At 43.0% G+C, this 20,463-nt stretch overlaps 1 protein-coding gene across 12 annotated transcripts in view; it reads right to left on the bottom strand.

Moving 5' to 3' along the window:
- Nucleotides 1-20,463, bottom strand: part of TNS3 (tensin 3) — a 298,348-nt gene that overhangs the window by 32,345 nt on the left and 245,540 nt on the right. The window lies entirely within an intron of this gene.

Raw genomic sequence — 20,463 nt, 5'->3', positions numbered from 1 at the left:
ATTGGGACCTCGGTGAACTTGAGTGAGGACTGGACCAACAGAAATCTTAAGATCAACATGAAATACAAAAAATCTGTATCTGGGGCAGAACAAGACCTTGCAACAATACGGGTTGAGATCCAACCAGTAATTAGCAGCCCTGCTGAAAAGGATCAGGAGTTGCAGGGGGTACCAGGCTGAAATAGAGTCTTCACTTTGTTCACATCCCAAATCGGGCATACTGAGCTACAGCAGGACGAACACAGCCAGCAGATCAAAGGAAGCTGGTTATTACTCCTCTGTATTTGATGCTGGGAAGGCTTCACTTCGAATACTAAACTCGTTTTTAGGCCACCAGTTCAGGAACATGAGAACCTGGATGGGACCCAGTGGAAGGCTACCAAGCTGACCAGGGCCCTTGCTCACACAGCCCATGACGAAAGGATGATGGAGCTGGGATTGTTTAGTCTGGAGAAGAAAAGCAACTAGGTGGGGAACCTAAAAGCAGCCTAAAACTACTAGAAGAGGGTCTCTTCTCTGCCAGAAGAGACAACAGAGCTGAATTCTTCTCAGTAGTGACAGACAAAAAAGTCTTGGGGAAATTCTCACTAGAAATCGAAAAGAGCTTTGTCACCATGGGCAGTGCAACGCTGGAAGAGGTTAACCAGGGTTGTGGTGGAACCTCCACCAGGAGGGGGTTTCCCGACTCAGACAAAGCAGGATCCAGTACTCGTAATGGTCCCGTTTTGAGTCACAGGTTGGACTACACAGCCCCTGAGGTGCTTCCCAAACATCATTTCTATCCTTCTACGGTAACACTAATTTCCTCACGCAGAAGAGCCTTAACGCAGTCATTTCCAAACTTTTTTAGTTGCATATCCCACCAATAAGAAATTTTTGAGGCCACCCCCCCCCCAATATATGTATATTTATTTAAATATGAATTGCATAGATGTACTACTGAAGTTCTACTATTTTCCCCCAACACCCCAATGGATCGTCCTGTGCATCACCTGGGTTGCACACACCCCACTTTGGAGACCACTGGTCTAACTCACTAACAAAAAAAAAAAAGGCATGCAGTTGAGGGATAAAAAGAGGGGGTTTCAGGTTTGGGGGTTTTGTGTTGGGTTTTTTTTAATGGATGGAACAGGGGCAGTTTCGCTGTTGGCCTGGAATCCGCTGGTTTTTATGCACATCCATAAACTCTTCTTCACAATTGCCTATGTTCTTTCAGAAGGAGAACATGTCATGAGTCAAAACCATGTACCATCACAGCAGCACCTGCACTTCAGTTCCCCCGCTTTTGCAAAACCCACCAATAGCAAACAGATATAACAGAACAAATATTTTTTTCATGCTTGTGAAGGGAAAGACAAAGTTACTATTGCTTGGAGATCCTGCTCATGCCTGTTTGAGTGGATCAACTCTCTCTGCAAGTATCCAGATCAGTCGGGCTGAACCTGGAGAAGCTATGAAGATGGTGGCTTTAGCATCCATCCATATACTAACCTCTCGGCGCTGGAAAGGGCAGCTTCAGTTGCTTCATTAAACAGTACTGAGAAGGATCTCGGTGGAATATGTATTACATGTTTGGCTCTTACAGAAAACACAACAAAGTGGTAGCTGACAACCTGGGAAATAAAACAGCAAATCTAGAGAGGCGGTAAAGTATTTCTCAGAGACATTTATTTAGTGGAAGAAATAACACATTCGGCAGTTGGAACCCAAACTGCTAGTAATTAAAGGTAAGCTACGCTGCAGTGCCGAAGGCTTCTAACTTCATGCGATTATTTATTGTGTGCATTTAGAAAGCGTTCCCTGTGTTTTGGGAACCTTTCAAATGTATTTGGGAAAAAAAAAAATCCGTTCTTGCCTTATGCCTAAAGAGGGCTGTATATCATCCGTGTTGCCCCTTGAGGACACATCCTTGGCACAGCAGCCCTCCCCAGCAAGCACTGGGTGAGCAAGGCTGGCGCTTCGCCACCTCCACAGGAGATTCTCGCCTGCTGGCAAGATGCATGACAAGAGTGGGTGCACACTGGGACATTCCTGCGCTCCGGCAACTTCTAGCTCCCATAACGGCCCACAGAGCCTCCTGTCAGTAACAAACAAACGCAGCCTCTGAAGCTGCGCCAGGGGTCAGCTTATCTCCAGGCAACCCTAGGATCAGGGAATTAATTGCACTTACCCTCTGCCCCTGTCTGCACAAGGGTAAGTATCGAAAGGATGATTTACCAGACCCGACTTTCCCCCACCCACAGTCCCTGCCCTGAAGATCTTACTATCCAGCTTCTTTTCTGAGGAAATAGCCATTCCATCGACAGACCTTTACGCCGTTTGTTACAGATGCTTGCTATCATATGTTCATTCAAAAATACCGAAATACAAATAACTCATATTTGCTGAATAGAATTTGCAATACAGCATCTTCAAAGCAGTAACATTCTTATCGCGCCTTTCTGAAGGACTTTCTTATACTAATTTATTTTCCCAAATAGTACCAGAAAACAAAACAAAACAAAACAAAAAAAAGAAACTTCCCCAGGGACTAAAGGAATCAGTTGCACATGTCTTCTCATGTATTTTAAAAGATCTTGCAGATGCTCTGCTATTGACTTTAAGCATAGCTTTGCTGTCTTAGGAATGCAAATCAGCTGCGGAGGCATCTCCTCAAGCCATCCGGGTCACATGCAAACATAAAATGTGACATTTATTAAAACACTCTTTAGGAGAGAGCCACTGTCAGTCCATAATGCATAAACAAGAGCACTACTATTCAGCCTGTTAAGTACAGCAGACCATTCAGTAATATACAAAAACAAATCCAACAAAACAATTAGAATTTAATTATTAACATGCCCGCACTGAGTTTTCACAGCAAATTAGTTAAGTGGCTTTAGAGACAGCCAATTCCATTCTTATCGTGGTTTATCTCCTAGTGGAATTTCAGATATTCACATTGCTGAATACGACAATTTTCACCAAACTGTAAAATTAAACTGCAACAGTTTTAGACGGGAAAAAAACCCACTAGGCAACAGAAGTGTACAAACTGGCACCTTCAAAATAAATAGTAATACTTTTTCAGGCAGAATGCCCTGAAATACCAAGCACCTTTCAAGAAAAGAGAGAGTAAAATCTCTGCCCTGTGCTCCAAAGTTCACTAGCTACCAAAATTGCTTGAGATGTGGGAGATGCAGGTCCGCGTTGCCTGTGCTGAACTGAAAAATGCAACTCGTCTCTACTGACAGATCCACTGCAAAACCAACGTAAAGGGGGCAAGGGTGGAGGTAGGGGGGGCAAACTGGAGCAAATACTGAGTGAACAGAGAAGGGAGTGGGCTTGGGGTTGACTTTCTGGCATTCCTGGAAAGCAAGCACCAAGACTCATCAGTGACATTTTCACCTCCGTGGTACGATCCTATCTACTCTTCCTAAGGCAAAAAAGAGGGGAAGAGGGAGTTTGAACTCCCCTTTTCCCATCTCAGTCCAGTTCCCTGGTGTCAGCAGGCACCAGAGAGGTCCGAGCGTGCAGCTTTCGATGCCAGAGGAGTACTTACCCAGCAGGAGGAATGGAAGCAATCAAATGGATGTTCAGACCTTCACCAAAAGTCTCACTTTGGTCCTGCTCTTCTCCCGTCAGAAAAATTCTGCCTAAAGGTGACCCTCTTCAACCAGTTCACTCTTCTGGAGTCACTCGCCTGTAACAAACGGCTGAACCCAGCTCACTGCGGCCTGAATACCCAAAGTGAGGGCTGCTTTTTAGTTTTGAAGTAGTGTACCTAAACCATTTTCATTTTAGGACCAGAAAAGGAACCCGATTTTTCAGAAGCTGCTTTTAATAATCTGGGATTGAAACAGGCAAAACCAAACTCAGTTCAGTCTGTCTTCAGTGTTGCTCAGTATCATGTAACAGGACTGAGAAGTGAAGCGATTAGGTGTTTTCTTGGTCTGTCTCTTAAGAACTGTGACTCAAGAACTCTCCTTTCAGGGTTGCAGTCCTTACACGAGCATCTGCTGCTACTGACTGGATAGAAAAAATTGGTTGCATCAAGGCCGAAAAAATCAGGCTCTTTCAAGTACTCTGGTGCACCCTGCGCATCGTACCATGCAACAGTTGGCTGCTCTGAGACTGTATTACATTTTGATGGAAAATTCACATCTGGAGTAAGAAAGCGAGAATATTTTACATGTACTGCCTGAATCAGAAGAATTACTCTGCCAGTGCTAGTGGCACAATATGCTGTTTTTCTCGTTAAGCAAGAAAGCAGGAAAACTATATGATATTCCTCGTTCAGGAAGGACTTATGTTTACAAAGTCAGTTCATTTTGCATGCTTTCGAAAGGAAATTTAATGCTGCTGTAACATTGCTAGGAACTCCTCGGGGGAGGAAAAAGCATCAGCCTGGACAACGTTTTTGTACGTAGTCAGCAATTATATACGTTCCAGGCAGTCCCCGTTTCTTCTACTTGAAAAAAAACCACTCCGCCCCCCCCCCCCCCAAAATTAGAAGTCTTCCTCAGCAGAAGAATAACTTCCCAAGTTCAGGAACCCAGCCCCCTGCCCTCCGCCAGCGACCGCAGAAAACACAAAAAAGCCTCCTCACGCTGACCAAACCCCCTCGCCTGCGAAGCCTTTGCAGTTTCTCGGAGGAGCTCCGATCGTTTGCTGCACAACCGCACCGGCGTTATTCAACCCCAGACACACAGACAGACGCAGACAGACGCACAGACACCCCCCGCCCCCAGGCAGGCGGCCGGGGAAACACAAACCCCGCGGAAACGAGTTTCCAGCCGGAGGAAAACGCACAAAGAAGGGGTGGAGGGCTGGGGGGAGCGGGGAACCGAGCCCCTACCTGTGGAAGCCATCGTGCCGGCGGCTCTCCCGGCGAGCAGGGGCCGCCCGGAATCCTCGTCCCCCCCCCCCGGCGGGGGCGGTCCGGCCGCATGCCGGCGGCGGCTCAGGGCAGCGCGGCAGCCGCCGCCGGGGAACGGCCCTTCGTTCCCCCCCTCCCCGAGCGCCGAAACCTCACAGCCAAGAGGCGTCCGCGGCGAAGGAGAACCGGGCTCCGGCTCGCCACGCAGCCGCTGGGCTGCGGACAGCCGGAGAGGGCTGCAGCCGGGCGGGAGGAGAACTCCCCGACTGCGGCCGGGCTGGCTCTTGGCTTGGCCGCCCGCCCCCGCGGCCGCGCCGCCCGTTCCCCGCACCCCTGCCCCGCCGGCTCCACCGCGCTGCCGTCGGAGTCGCCCCCCCCCCACCCCCGGGGAGGGGGACGGACACACGGACACAGCCACGGACACCCGGGTCGGGGACGGAAGGCTCGCTGCCCTCCTCTGCCCACCCCCCCGCGCACTTTGGGACTGGGGTTTGGGGTTTTGAGCAGATGCTCCGGTCCGCCGCCGCTTCGCTGGACCCCACAGACGGGTTTCTTCCAGACGCGAAACCGAGAGGCGACGAGAGAAGCGCTTTTTGATGCGGACCAAAGCCCGGCTGCTCCGTAACGCCAAACTGGCTCGACGCTCTCCGATAAATTTAGCGTCCAGAGCTCTGAATAAAGCCTGACTCACTTCCCAAGATTTCTTTCCCAAAACAGCACGTGCAGCCCTGCTGCGCTGCGTTCGCCATCGCCCCGTCATTGTTCGGAGCGGGCTTTATTGACGGGTCAGGAAGATGAGTGGAAACGCCGCAGCGCCGCGACGGGCAGCGCGTTTCCTCCTCGGATTGTTCTCCCGTGGCCCAGGGCACCGGATCTTCTGAAAGGGTGACCATAGGGAACTACTCGATATGGACAGAAACAAATACGACCATTTAAAGCTTTCCTGTCGTGAATTACTCAATTGCTTTCAAATTTCTAACGGCAACATATTTTGAACACGTGAACTAAACCCTGTCGATAGCTTTAGAACATACAAATTGGCTTGATTAGAGAGATGAGTACTGGGAAACTAACGGGAATCTTGCTTTCTTCCACAGACCAAAAGGTAAACTAAATCAAACTATTCCTTTATAAGAATATTCACCCCTACCACTGATTTTCTTCATAGCAGCTGCTCCTGTTAAACGACTTCATAATGGCTGCACCCAGGACACCCAAATAGCAAGGAGTCATTGTGATATACACCACGCTATCAGGTAAAAAATGAGGGACAATCCTTGCCGCAGGGGCAGAACAGGTTATTAATGCAGCAGTCCAGAACTGCCATCAGTTACTTTGATTAATTTATTATACAGCTACACTTTGTCTTGGATGCTTCCTGGCAGAGACAAATGCTGTCGAACAGAGTCTTCAAACTCCTATAAACAGTAACTATTAGAGAAATTTGCTCTCCGTAGAAAGCACTCCTGGCTCCGCATAAAAAGCACTGTAATCACAGGAAACCTTTGGATGTCCCATTTCCTTCCTGATTTTCAAGTTTTGGAAGCTTTGCTTGTTCGGCTATTTGCACTTGCTGACTTAGAAGAGAACAAGGATAAGTAACGTTTAACCAAGAAGGTAACAGTGGTCTGAGATACCACACGAAGGCTGGGTTCAGTGAGAAAGTGTTCCTCTCCAAAGTAATGTACGAATGTAATGCAAGTAGAAGCCAGGTAATTAAAATCATTAACATACTTGAGTTTTGTCAACATTTTATCCAATTCACCCTTCGCTAAGATTTTTTTTTGCATGGAGCTTTCTAACAGAATCAGACTTGCTTATACTTACAGTGCTGTTGATCAACAAAACCTCTTTGACATGAACACTTAATGACAGACAAAAGGTGCTTGACACAAAACCTCCCCTTTTGTTTGTCCTTCTGTCACAAGCTCCAAGTTTCAGCCAGCTGAGTTCCAGGGAAGAAAAGAAAAAATATCTGGAACTCTAAAGCCAGGAGATATAAAGGGCCAGACTGAAATTTTATTGTATACAAAAGCACAGAAGTAAGAGTTAGGAACGGAAGGGGGGTGTTGGACGTCTCCGGTGAGGAACTGGTTGGGTTTAAGTGAGCGCAGTTTGTGAGATGATGCCATCCCAAAAGGAGAAGGTCTGTTACTTGGCAAGGAAAATTGGTTTCAGAGCTGTGCCAGGCACAGCACAGAGACAAGGATCAGGTCAGGTTCTCCATCCTCTGCCAGGCGGTAGTATTTACTCACATAGCAAGGCCTCCTAGGTAAAGTGCACAAGACTCCCAGTTTCATCAGAACCATCGCACTGCAAGATCTATCCAAAGTAGCTTAAAATGCAGGGCTGGAATTGTAACATGCACCTTTCTCCAAGAGGAAACCCTGCAGGAGAGTGGCTATGCTGTGGCCCTCAGACGCAAATTCAGCAAACTCCACGATTTGTGAAGGAATGGCATACATTTCCCTGCCAGTCCCGTTATTGACAGAAATGTGGGAGTCAATCTCAAGTGACAGTGCATTTCAGATTTTGACGTGCCTAAATCAGGTATAGAAAAACACAGACGAATTTAGTTTTCTCCTCTTCTGCGGGAGGGAATAAACATGAAGAGAGTTAATGTAGGAGAACAGCATCTTTAAAAACATACAGCAATATGGCCTTTGGATTGTAAACACTTAAGTGGGACTGAATGTGTATTTCCTCTGTGTCCTCACTCATTGCTGTAATTCTGTAATCTGTAATTCTGAAATTACAGAACATCTTTGGCTTGTGAATGCAGCAGAGCAGACCTAACAAGGCACCCAAACACAGGATCATTTTAAGACTTTCATTGTTTTGAAAAGGTGTGCTCACAGCTGTACTTCAGTTTTTGGAGCCGCCTTCTCCTTCAGCCTTCCCTCAAACTACATGGATTATTCTGGCACATCACAGTCATCAAGTGCCACGTCATATAGTAGGAGGCCTCACCCTGGAAAATTTGAAAAAGCTTCTTTCATGTAATCATAGCAAGGGAAGCAGTTGTTCCCATGGATTTTTGTTAATTTAAGCTTTTCCAGACAAAAGGACTAGTAACATCTCAAAAATATGCATGCTACCCATGCGCACTGCTAACTAGCATCAACAGGTAGGTGTAAAAACAATCCACACCTGCCAGACTGCCTGCTCATCCAATCCTGTATTTCTGTTAAACTGCGGGTAAATTTCTGCCAATGGCTTATCTCTTGCATTGTCAGAACAAGCAAAAATTAGTGATGGACTTCTCATCTTCAGATTCTTCTCTTTTTTATATACATGTAGGATATTACTCATATATACTTCAGTGAATACATAGATAGTTATTGGTTAAATGACAGATTTATGTGGGGAAAAACATGACTTTTTCCCACTGAAAGGGAAAAAATAAAACCAAACTCTCTAAAACTTAGTGCTTCAGAAACCTCTCAAGTAATCAATTTTTCACTGGTTCTTAGAGAGGAAAAAAAAAAAACCCAAACCCAGAAAAAAACCCAAAACCACCACCACCACCACCACTGTGACGGTGTGCTCCCCCCCAACCTGACCTGTATTTCCCATAACCCTCCTCAGGTGACACCCACCAGTGGCGGTCGGTCGTAATGGACACGTCTGGTCACCATGGCTGCATCTGCTCAAAGCAAATTCGGGGGAGACACACAACACCACAATAGCCAAGGGCTAATTGAGCATGCGCCAACCAAAACGTGGCTGATATGCAAATGTGACAATAAGTCAACGACCTTACTCCATACATAGTGGACAGCCCAGGGCCCCTTGAGCTCTCCTGCATGGCAGCGGGCTGCACGCCAGGATCTCCCCTTGGGTAGGGATGGCTCTCAAGGTTACTCCTCGAGGTTGAGAGAGTCCTTATCGTGTCAGGTACTCGGTAAGTGAATTGGGAATAAGTGCACTGAAACTTTGAAATCTTAGCTAAAAGATAGCAAGGATTGATTGCGCACATATAATCCTTTAGACATAAACTATTGACCAAGTCTGGGACTAAGTCTGGATCCAGCTGCACCTAAACTTCCCTCTGAGAAGGGGTTTAGAACGCAAGGGGGTCCTTTCTGAACCTCGTGACTCAATGGGAGGGTCTCCCTGGCAGTTTTGTCTGACCCTGTCCTCTATGCAGTAAATACTCAAGCGTACCTTGCCATCGAGTCTTGTTAAACCATCGTCGCGTTTACCACTGAACTTTGTTAACTGACTGTCTCACACCAATAAAGCACGCTGTTGCTTCTCTCTTAGGAGTGACGTGCATGGCTCCGTCCACGACAACCAGCCACCAGTGTATTATCGGGGTGTATTTCAAGTTTAACTGAAAGGCACATCTGCTTTGAGACCACGATCAAAAGTTACAACACCGAAGGCTTGTATAAACACGTTTTTTCCTGTGTAATATTTTGATTATGTAAACAACATTTTTTTGACATTTACAACTTCAGAATCACTGTTTATTTTATTGCTTGAATTTTAGAAATGATGAGCTCTCCTAGATACCAGTGAATATAACGAAAAGCTGTGTTCAGCACCTTTGGAAATGCCATCATCTTTTCAGCTAACAGGCACATATTCCAAGGACAGTCAGTTTCCTTGGATGGAAAATATAAAAAACCCTTAAATAAATAAATAAATACCAGATAATGCTGCTGCTTTCTCTCAAGAGAAAACACCTTTAGGCTAGAGCTACGGGAAGGATGTAAGCTGCACACTGCACAATTAAATGTTCAGATGTATTGCTGCTAAATGGAATTCAAAGCCCCAGGGCACAAGCCTGGATTTGCCGTATAATAGATGGGAAATGAGAGCTTTGGAAGAATCATGTTCATTTGGTCACCTAAGGCGAGGTAATAAACACTGCACAAGGGAGGGGTTTATGCTACTGCAGAAAGGTGACAATTCCAGACCACAGGAATATCTTTACACAAGTGTCACACTTACAGACTTTAAGTAGTCTGATACAGTTAGCCCTTTATCCTCTATCCTGTTCAGAGGACCTCCTCTAAATCAGGCCACAGATTTGAATTCAAGTTCTCCTCCTGTGAGAAGCCTGCTCTACCGTTATTCTAACTTGTATTAAATAGTAATGTCTATGAACTAAGCCAGAAAAAGAAATTTGGCTCAAAAGCATCATAGTTTTCAGACTTGCATAGGAACACCAGGTTTGATTCCTGCTGATAATCATGCCAAAGAGGGAGAGGACCTTGGACCTCTCCTGTGACACATGAATCCTCTAACTGGCTATTAGATTTGCATGGCAAAAGCTTCTCCTCCTTCTAAATGTGATTTAGAAAATGTCTAAGACTTAGGGTCAGCTGGTGGGAAACGGAGAAGACAATCGCGCTTGTAAACGCCAATGGCTTTAATAGCATGACTGTACAGACCTGTCGAGGCCTGAGCGATCACATATAACGTCACTGCATCGAAGTCACAACACGTACTTTGCCGGTTGCAACGCTGATGCCCGCTGAACTCGCAGCCCTCGGCTCCGGGCGGTGGGAGCAGGAGCAGGAGGATTCCTCAGACTGCGAAGTGCCAGAGCTGCGACCCGCAGCGCTAACACTCCCTTGCTTTGGTACTCTCTTCTGGCGACCCGCGGGCCTTTTCTGACCTGCTTTTCCTCTCAAGAGTAACTCAGCCTGAGGTTTCCAAAATGCATCAGTTTCCTGAATGACGTCTGAAAACAGTCCTTTGACATGCAGATATTTACAAGTCTCTCAGTGCATCTACATGGTAAGCTGACTTTGGTCCTTAGCAATGATCCAAACAGACTGGTTGTATACTATGCTCCCTGATGGAGCATAAATTGGAATGAAATTTCTAGAACAAATATTGCATACAGAGGACATATTTTGAACATATTCAACATTCTCTACTTTGTTTTCTGATGTTTTCTTAAACTTTGTCTTCTTTTTCAAACATCCTTTATAATAACTACATTGCCAAAATATTTGTGGCAGTTGAACACAGGCAGGCAGAGTTTTCAAATTGCTAGGCTGCCACTCAGACACAGAAATAAATGGTAAGATAAAAGAAATAAAATCTAAGCACAGCAGAAACATTTTCATTTAACATTATACTTCGCTGTTTCATAGAGTGTTTGAGCTTGAGCTTATAATTTCAAGGGATGCGAGTGCAATATAAGGTCCCTCTTACTTACACACAGGTCTCAGCTTTCATTATAATGCACAGTTTATGCATACCTTAGTACTAAGCAGTTTTATCAACTCTCTGAGTGTGTCATCTCCCAGCTGGGCATCAAATCAGCTTGCAGAGAATTACAGCCAACAGGCACCCTTTGAAAGCACTGAATGAAAGGTATTAATAATACACTCTCTTTTGACCAGACATGAAAACATCAAAGTAACAACAATGAAAAAAGAAAGCCACAACCGATGTGTAATCTCAAGATATTTTTTAAATATTCCCACTGTTTTCCAGAACGACAAATATTTTGCTAATCGTCGGATAACATTTTGCTGTGACCAAGCGTAGAATGGATTTATAATCTAATGCATCCCATCTTAGGAATCTAGGAGCTGCATCTATTCTCTACCCTCAGTACAGAGGGGTTCTTGAGTGCGCAGGAAAAACAAACCTTTTCTTGACATAATTTATTCCAATTTTTGCATTAAACAGTTTCAACAAAATATAAACCTTGCTGTCATTCATATGATTCAACTTTCTGATATTAGTGGGTAAATGTATACAACGTATACAAATGAAAGCTCAGCTTGGCTCCAGCAATTAAGAAGATCTGAATGAATGTTCCCTTAACCTTCTTATACATTTCATTAACTTGTTCTCCACTTATCTTCAAAGAAAAAAACATGGTAAACAAAAATCTGAATAGAATAAATTATAATAACAAGAAATCACAAAATTTTTCAGGCTTTTTGAAAGCAATAAAACTCACATGGTGCAATTTCATCTTCTTATAAAGAAGTCAATATAATACTGCTCTTACAATTTTTATTTCCTAGAGTTTATCTGGTATACAGATCAATTCAAGGATCCCAGTGACTATCCCACAGATCCAGAACCTCTCACCTGCAGCACTACATTATCTTCATAGCTGTTTTATAATCTCCCAGCAAAGAATTTCATTTTCATTTACTTTATTCTTGAAGCTTTCTGAACAAGTTCTTAAAACGGTGTGAGAGCACTGACACAAACTCAGACTATTCAGGAAATCCAATGACAATAGCGGGCACAACCTAGCAGTGTGATTGAAATTCTCAGATTGCCTTCACGTTGTTTTCCTTGAAATGCTACAGACGCAGTATTATTCAGACTACATTTTGGTTACACCCCATTTAGAGTTTGTTTTTTTTAACACAGTGTTTGATGAAGGACTGAAAAAAACAAGAATCTATTCTGCTTTCTGTACTAGTTCTTCTGAACATACCTTCATCACATCTCTCAGCCCCAGCTATAGTGACTCTACTCCTCCCCAGCTTCCTTCCTGCTGTTTCTCCCCCAACACAGGCACCCAGTTTTTTCCATTCCAGGAATTTTCTCCCACTTTTCCCATTCCAAGTGCTAAGTTGGTGCCAAACCTTCTGGGAATGGAGGGGAAAAAATTCAATGTACCTGTGGTCCTTCAGGGATCCTAAAGTCACTTAGGAAAAAAGTGTGTGTGTGTATATATATATATATAAGAAATCTAATATATCACGTTTTCAGAGGAGGGGGTGGTGGAAGAGGGCAGGAGGTGGAAAAAAAAATGAAAACAAACTGACAGTTCCAAAGGCTATTAAAGGAATTGTGTGATTTTTCAAGACTTTCTGAAAACAAGTAAGCATACAATATGGATTAACCTTATAATCCAATACTTAACTCAGAAGTTTTAATTGTTTATTGTAAATGCCTGTTTGTTGGATAAAATACCTATGTAATTAAATAAATATAACAGAAAGAAGCATCACTTCATCTGTTTACAATGAAAAATATCAATGAGCATCTTTCAGAACACAGAACTGGTTTTGCAAAATGGTAAACAGAGAGAAAGGGAGAGAGCACACAAGTAAGTGCTCACCATATAATCTTGGTGCAATTTACTAACCGTGATAGCAAGTATCTTATGCAAAGCTTCACTTTTACAGAGAACAGGAATATACCAAAGGTGATACTCCAAAAGCTCAGTACCTCTCACTTGATAAGCATAACGACTTCTTAGAATGGATCAAGTGCCTCTGAACTTCCTAGCATACTGGGTTTTATTTGCTTTCTGAAATGTCAGAAAAATGGTGGGCTACTTATTTTTTCAAGTTGTTACTGTAACTCAGAAGTATATTTAGTACATTTACTAGTAGCATATTTGTGTGCTTCAGTTGGTAACACTGACAGTGCACAATGAACAGGGATTAACGCAACACAGACTTTTATACAAGTCTCGAGCTTTTTTGTGTGTCATTTGGAAATGGTGATAAGTCCTGAAATTGCCCACATATTTCTAACAGATAATTCAAATTATGAGGGTTCACGAGTCTATCTCATGTGTATTTTGCAGTCACCAGTAAACCATTTCATCACGTAAACGCATTAGACAACATGCGCAAAGCTCAGGTCTCACCCTTGCCATTTCCCTTATATTCTTGGGGTTTTCCCCCTCACATGTTTTGTTATGCAGGAAAATCATGCAGAAGCGGCATGCTTTATAATTTGTTGAAAATGCCACAAGGTTTGCGGTCGTTCTGTTATGCACTGTGAGTAAATTCTACGCTTGTGGGCCATCTGTTGAAAAGCGTCTCTCCTAAATAACTCCCTCGCCTTACTTTGGGGGCAGGCACTCGCATTGCCACAGGACCGCGCAGCCACGTGCGGCCACGGATGGCCAGGCAGTCTTTGAAGGGATTGGGAGCATCTGCAACGCAGGCTTTGAAGACAGAATCAAAGCCTTAATGTTGTGTGGCTGTCAGCTGCCAAGATACGCAGTGAAGAGTTTCTAGTGGACTGCATTGCCAAGTGTGCAGGTGCTGTTTTCTGCGTTGCTGCCGGTTCCAGGTTTTTCTCAGTTAATAACTCCTTCTGAAAAAAGGCAGTTGTTCCATTTTAAATTCACAGTGTTATAAAAAGTGAGTCGAGACCGAACATATAGTAGACAGACTAGATTAAAGTGAGGTGCACCAAATAAGGGATGAAGTCTATAGGGTGGATCTTCTTGAAGGAGAACATATCCACAGTTATTTGCTTTAACGGTATTAGCGTGGGATCCACGAGCATTCAGACCTGTTGAGCTACCACTGATGGAAGACTTACAACGTGTAAGAGACTTTAAAATGTCCCAAGCTAAAAACCTTATTACATATGAATTCCTGTAGGACAGCATTTTCGTCACAAGATCTACTGTTCCTTTAACACAGTTCAACATTTGACTTGAGGACAAAATGAGTGGGTGAGAAAGTGGAGAGCTTGTTTCTACGTTTAGGGTCCCCGCCACTTGGATACTCATTTCCCTGTGAGAAAAATTAATTCACATCTGCTATTTTAGGCAGAAGACTTGATCTAACTTTTCAGCAGTGTCTTGGTTCAAACGGATAAAGCAGACAGTGCCAACCGGCCTCTGAGAAGGCTGTTAACTTTCCCTTTTTAGAGGGACAGTCTCAGTTCTTCTATTTGCTTATCAATCAGCACTTTCCCCACATGGAATGAAAAGTCATCCAGTAGAACAAACAAAAAAAAGCAACATGAATTCTTTCACAGAATGCAAAACACACAGCATAAACCAGAAAGTCTTTCCAAATCAGTATGTGATTCATTCTCCAACGGAATTCTAACAGGGCAGGATATGGCTTAAAGCTCGTTCTGATCTGCGATCGCAGTGTTTCTGTCCAGATGGAAATCCTGCTACAAAAGTGAGAGTGGGAGGAAGAGGAGACAGTGACTAGCTTCACTGATCTTCTCTTCAATGCAATGGCTGAAGCACCTAACCACCCCCCCCCCTTTTTTTTAAATTCTGCAGGATTATAGAGCAGCTGCACATGGAATTACGTACATGTGCACTAGATTACCCATTCTGCTAGCACTCAAAGTCAACATATTTTCCACGACCATCTGTAGCACATGAATTTGTCTCATGTTCAACATTATGCTCAACCTGTAGGTCACACCAAACCCCATCTCTTGCAGAAGTTTAGCTCACGGGGCTGGAAGAACATTTTACTGTGAAATATCTTTGTCTTGACATAAGCATCGGATTTAAAGAATTTTTGATTCTGTGATCAGATACAGCATATTTAGCTAGCTAAATGGATTAATCTCTAAATAATTTCATTCTTATCTCTAAGCCAGAGAATAAAGCTTTGGTAAATTAATCAGTGTGCACTGGGAGAGTACCTCCCATGAAAATCTTAGCCAAACTGAGCAGGGGGAAAAAAACCCCTCAATTAAAGCTGATTACCAAACAGCTCAGTTGTACATTGTAAGTATTTTGGTTAAAATCATTCACTAAAAGCAGGCATAGACTACAAGTATTTCAAGTTATTTTCAGTTTTAGTTTGGTTCTTCTGTTACAACACATGTTCCACCATTCAGATCGATGCAAATTAAATGAAACCATTTATCTATTCAGCACACAAAATGGAACATTATTACCTTTGCTGTGAATTTGGATTACCAGACTGAAATCGCTGATAATAAGCATTCTTTCTTTCTCTGCAGGCCAGACAAGATACAAAATTTCCATGTTTGTATTTGAAAGATATGTTAGGAACTGTTATCATAATCAGTGGCACAAAGGGAAGGACGTCTGTGAAAATAAAGGCTTGAAAACACATCAAGTCATCTCGAAGCTTTGTGCCACAAAAAGTTTGTATAAAGGTTAGTTTCACTGAGCGGAACGTGTCAATGAAAGTAATCCAGGGAGGAAAAAGTATGACACAGATCGTAGCACATTATATTGACTTCAGTGTTTACAACACCCAAGAAGCAGCCTCTGAACACTTATGACTATGCTTTACAGCATTTCACGTGCTCTTTCTGGAAGACCCAATTAAGTTCATGTTGGTAGAATCCCAACAGGAGAACCAAGTCCTTTCCTACTTGCTCCTGAAGCCTATTGAGGCTTCATATGCACTAGTAAATGGTATATTTTATCATAACTATGAAACATTAGCTGTTTCATTACAAAAATATTGTGGAGATGAGCACTGTATTTAGCCACAAGATAAACATGTCAAGGTCAATTGGAGGACAATGAAAAACATAACACAGACCTTGTCTATCTGCCTTGTAGTAAACACCATAAATTTCTTGTCTCTACTTATATTTTTTTTATTGCTCATTAATTGCCTCAATGTTTAAAACAAACAAACAAAACCCCACAAAACTAAAAAAAACCACCAAAATAACCCCCCAAAAACCCCAACCCAAAATCACAACAACAGCAAAAAACAAAATGCACCTTTGTTTCCAGGAGGACAGAGCTTATGGTAACTACCCACTGAAGTGGATGCACTGGTGTTGTAAGCAAATAAACCCAGACGTCTGGAAAAGCTCCATACCTATCTCTTGCTTTGGACATGTATACCTTATATAAACAGTTAAGGGGAGAAGAGGAAAGCAGGTGTAAATATTATCTGAAACCTTCTCATATTGTGGAGAAAGTTTTTGCACATCATAAACTGAGAATTTTTCCCTCTCATAAATCAGTATCACTTTTATTCCCTATGCTACTAACCCTCCTGACACACAGAAAATGTTTTCAGTTCAGAACCTTGACTTTTTTTATCAAACAATTAAGCAGTACATTTCATTTCCCTTGCAACTCAGTGACTGGCAGAAATTACAATCCTGGAACAACAGTATGAAATCACAACAGTATAAAATTATAATCACTAATAGAATTATGCAGTAATGAGGATATCTGTTAGGTTGTGGTTCTGCCTTCCAAGAGATTTATGGAACACATCACTCTGCTGGGTGATGTGACGGAGTAAGCCGATGTTAGTCAGTGGGGGGAATTTAGGATTACAATGTCTCCGTCAGATAAAAACAGAATCTGTATGAAAAAAACCGTGGAAATACGCCAGTGTCTGGTCTTGAAGAGTTCCATGACAGCATGAAGAGAAAAGATGACCTTTTGGCAATTTTTAGAAAAGACGCAGCTCGTGCGCGTGGCACAAGCGTTGAGTAGAGTACGTAGGCCAAGCTCCACGGCGGGTATGAAAAGGCAAGGCCTGACACATCCTTGAAGGCTCCGAGATCCCTCACACCAGCGGCAGTGCTACCATTCCACCCTACGCACCGTCGGAACTACGCGAGTTTACTTCGGCTGTTCAGAAAAGACGGAAAAACGGGACATCACGCCTTCTCTTTTTCGGTACACGGATGAAGGATTACGGACAATCTTCCCTTGTTCCGCAGATCCCTGCCTTCCGCTGCAAGACAGTGCCCGTCTGTGAACGCGGATTTTCTGCAAAGCTCCGTCTGTGCTTTGGCCAGGGCTGGCGAGGGGGCGGCCCGAGGGCTGGGGTGGCAGGGCTGGTTAGCCCGAGCTCAGTCCTCCGGCGGAGAGCTTGCCGCGGTTTTATTTGTTACTTCTATATACAAAGGGACTTCAATTAGCCGTATGCTGTCTGAGACAAGACAGCCTTTATAAGCTTCAGAACGGCCTACAAATAGCGCTTCTGTTCCTCCACTGCTGCGTGGGACTCTCTCGTGGGATATACAATGGCTATTGTGTTACTCCGAGAGCTCTATCTGGGTTCTATCCGGAGCCTGCTTTTTCGCGGGGTATTTACAAAACTAGCCAATTTATAGACTGCTCAAGTTTGTCTTAACAAACAAGGTGTCTTTCAAAAGATAATTCAGAATGAACTCCGCGGGTGCTGTATTACTTGCAAGCTATGTAAAGCGAGGAAAAGGGCAACGACACCACGGCAGCAAGCGACCAGCGGAGCAGCAGCGCTGGCGGGGAAGGGCTGTGTGCCTGAACACGGACTGAGGGAGGTGAAACTTGTGCCCATCTGAGAAAGGACAAGGCTCTGGAAAGGAATCCTGCTTTTCCTAGCTGGCGCAGACAGGGCGTCTGAAAGAAACGTATGGGGAGAAAGAAGAGGTAGGGCATAGCTAATGAAAGGGAGACAGATACGTAACACCACTGGACTGTCTTTCCCTAACAAAATGGTTTCACCTGGAAAGAAAATTAAGATTTCTAGGGCTAACAGAGCACCATTTGATACAGGGTTTTGTCAGGCTTCAGTGAAGACAGTGCCCTTCACTTCAAGAAATAGTTTAAGAATCAGAATTGGATGCATTCAAGATGGAAGATACGCAGTTTACAACAAGAATAACTTACAAAAAGAACAGATAATTTTATCACTTTGTATACATAAAGACTGGATGTCATTGTAATTCTTGAATATAGAATACACAAACCCACGTACTGTTCTTTTAAAATGCGTAGCGTAGTGTAGTAAAATGTATACTTTTACCCTTTTCTAAACTCACAGCAGTTCTCCCTTGATATGCTAAGTGCTAACTACACTGAAAGCTATTCTCTACAAGGAAGTGGGGAGGAAATAAGACAGTAATGTATCTAGATAATTGCTAGTCAGATGTTACAGCATCCTCACTACTAACTTGGAATGCAGATAAGCAGCAAAGCTGAGATGCAGAACAAAACTATTTTGAGTTCAAGGGTGATCTGAACTGAGACAAAAGGCACAGTACTTAATGGCAGAAATTAAGACTCCAGAGTCCATGACTCCAAAGGCCTCAATCTGCTGAAAATCCCTGGAGAAGTCAGTATGTTTCCCAACATCTACCAAAATAAAAACCATGAAAGCATTTAAAAGAGCAGCAAGGCTGCAAAGGAAAGTACTAAAAACAGGGGCTGTAAGAATTCTTGCAAAGCACATACTGTTAGAGTCACCTTTGTCGCTTGTGCATTAGAGCAGTCTCAACCCAGGAACAGCTACTTCTGTTCCCTTCAGATTCTTGGCCTCATTCAACACACAAAACACAACGCTCTTGCTCTGGCCGCAGATTAGGGTTTGGCAGCAAACATAATGAGAAGATGTTTTCTTCACTTCTTGCCAAAGTCCGAAGACACAGAAGCAAGTAAATACAGTAAATAGATACTTACTGTAGATACAGGCAATAAATAAAGTAGAATAGTGAAGGGAAAAGAGAGAAAAGAAAAAAATATTTAAAGTAGGATTCTAATACTGCCTCCGGCAACAGAAGTTTCTGTGCTCTGGTGGGAAAGTCACCCAACTAACGTTTCTTAGAGGTGCTCACCAATGGTGTATTGCATGTTTTCTAGCTGACCCACCTCATATATCTTTAACCTTAGTGTCAAAGTACATTATGTTTGTGGCTAAAAGCAAAGCCATAGGGAGCCGAGCACTTTACCTGTTGCATTCAGTACACCTTGAGCATCATTTTAAAGGGGTACTCAAAGGGAGAATTACCTGCTTTGGTCTAAGCTAGAGTAATTATTTCCAGAGTCCCATTAACTGTGTATCTAAACCCAGCATTTGAGAGATGACAGCATTTGGAATTAAGCAGGAGAATCACCAACAAAATAGAGAAATAGAATGAAAGCCACAAAATTTTCCAGGGCAAGTCCTAAATCTTAGCAACAGCGATGGAAACCATTTAAAAACAAAGTGTTCAGCAGATTAACTCAGTAAGCAACCTGTAATTGATTTGCTGAAGCTGCCCTCTGGAGGATATCTACCACTAATTGCTTAAGAGTTGAGAGAGTAAAGGGCAAAGCCACAGCAACTGAATCACAAAGAGATGTGTTGAACTGGGTAGAACACTGCTTTATTACTAAAGATAATTTTATTCTGTGTTGCTGTTATTTGCTTTTGATAACTATTAAATGAGGCAAATTAAACTGGAAGGGTTTTTTTCCAAAGTTAAAACCACAACACTGTAACTACTATTGCATCAAAATCCACCGTCAAATTTACTGGAAACTCTACTATCAAGATCCTGCCTGAGCCATAGTGTAAGCAATAAAACTACACATACACATGAATTATCATCTGAACATCTTCTAATGCATACAATTTAAATGAACATCTGTGATTTTTATTCAGGTTTCAGATAAATTCTGTTGGCTTCCTTCTATGTCCAGCACTTTCTGATGCAGTCACGTTGACTTTTTTTTTTAAAACTTATTGTTTTAAAATAATTTCACAAAAAAAAAAGGTAATAGCTAACAATAGCTTTGCTGCTACATTTAGCAGCAAAGAGTTAAGGCCCCAAAGAAGAATCTTTTATTAATAAAATTCATAGCTAGCTCACATTAAATCTTTAATCATGTAATCAACTATTACCAACAAACTGTATTGTGGCAAAAAATCCTCCAGAACATTCATTTCTTTGATTAAGGATCTCCTTGACTTGAGCATAGCTACTGCCAAGCTACATTGTCAGCTTCACTTGCCTGGAAAAATGGCAACATGGATATCACCCCTCTTTCCTCAGATGGAGACAAAACCTACTAAAAATCACACAGAACTCCAGTCTCCTGACAGTACTATTTTGATATTATAGAATATCAACAGAGAGATTGTGGAACATTGAAACCATGCAAACACATACAGAGAACAAGAGCAGATAGCCTCGAA

The sequence above is a fragment of the Aquila chrysaetos genome, chromosome 18 (genome assembly GCF_900496995.4).
Source record: "Aquila chrysaetos chrysaetos chromosome 18, bAquChr1.4, whole genome shotgun sequence".
Taxonomy (NCBI): Eukaryota; Metazoa; Chordata; class Aves; order Accipitriformes; family Accipitridae; genus Aquila; species Aquila chrysaetos.
This window is presented reverse-complemented; position numbering and strand designations above follow the sequence as displayed.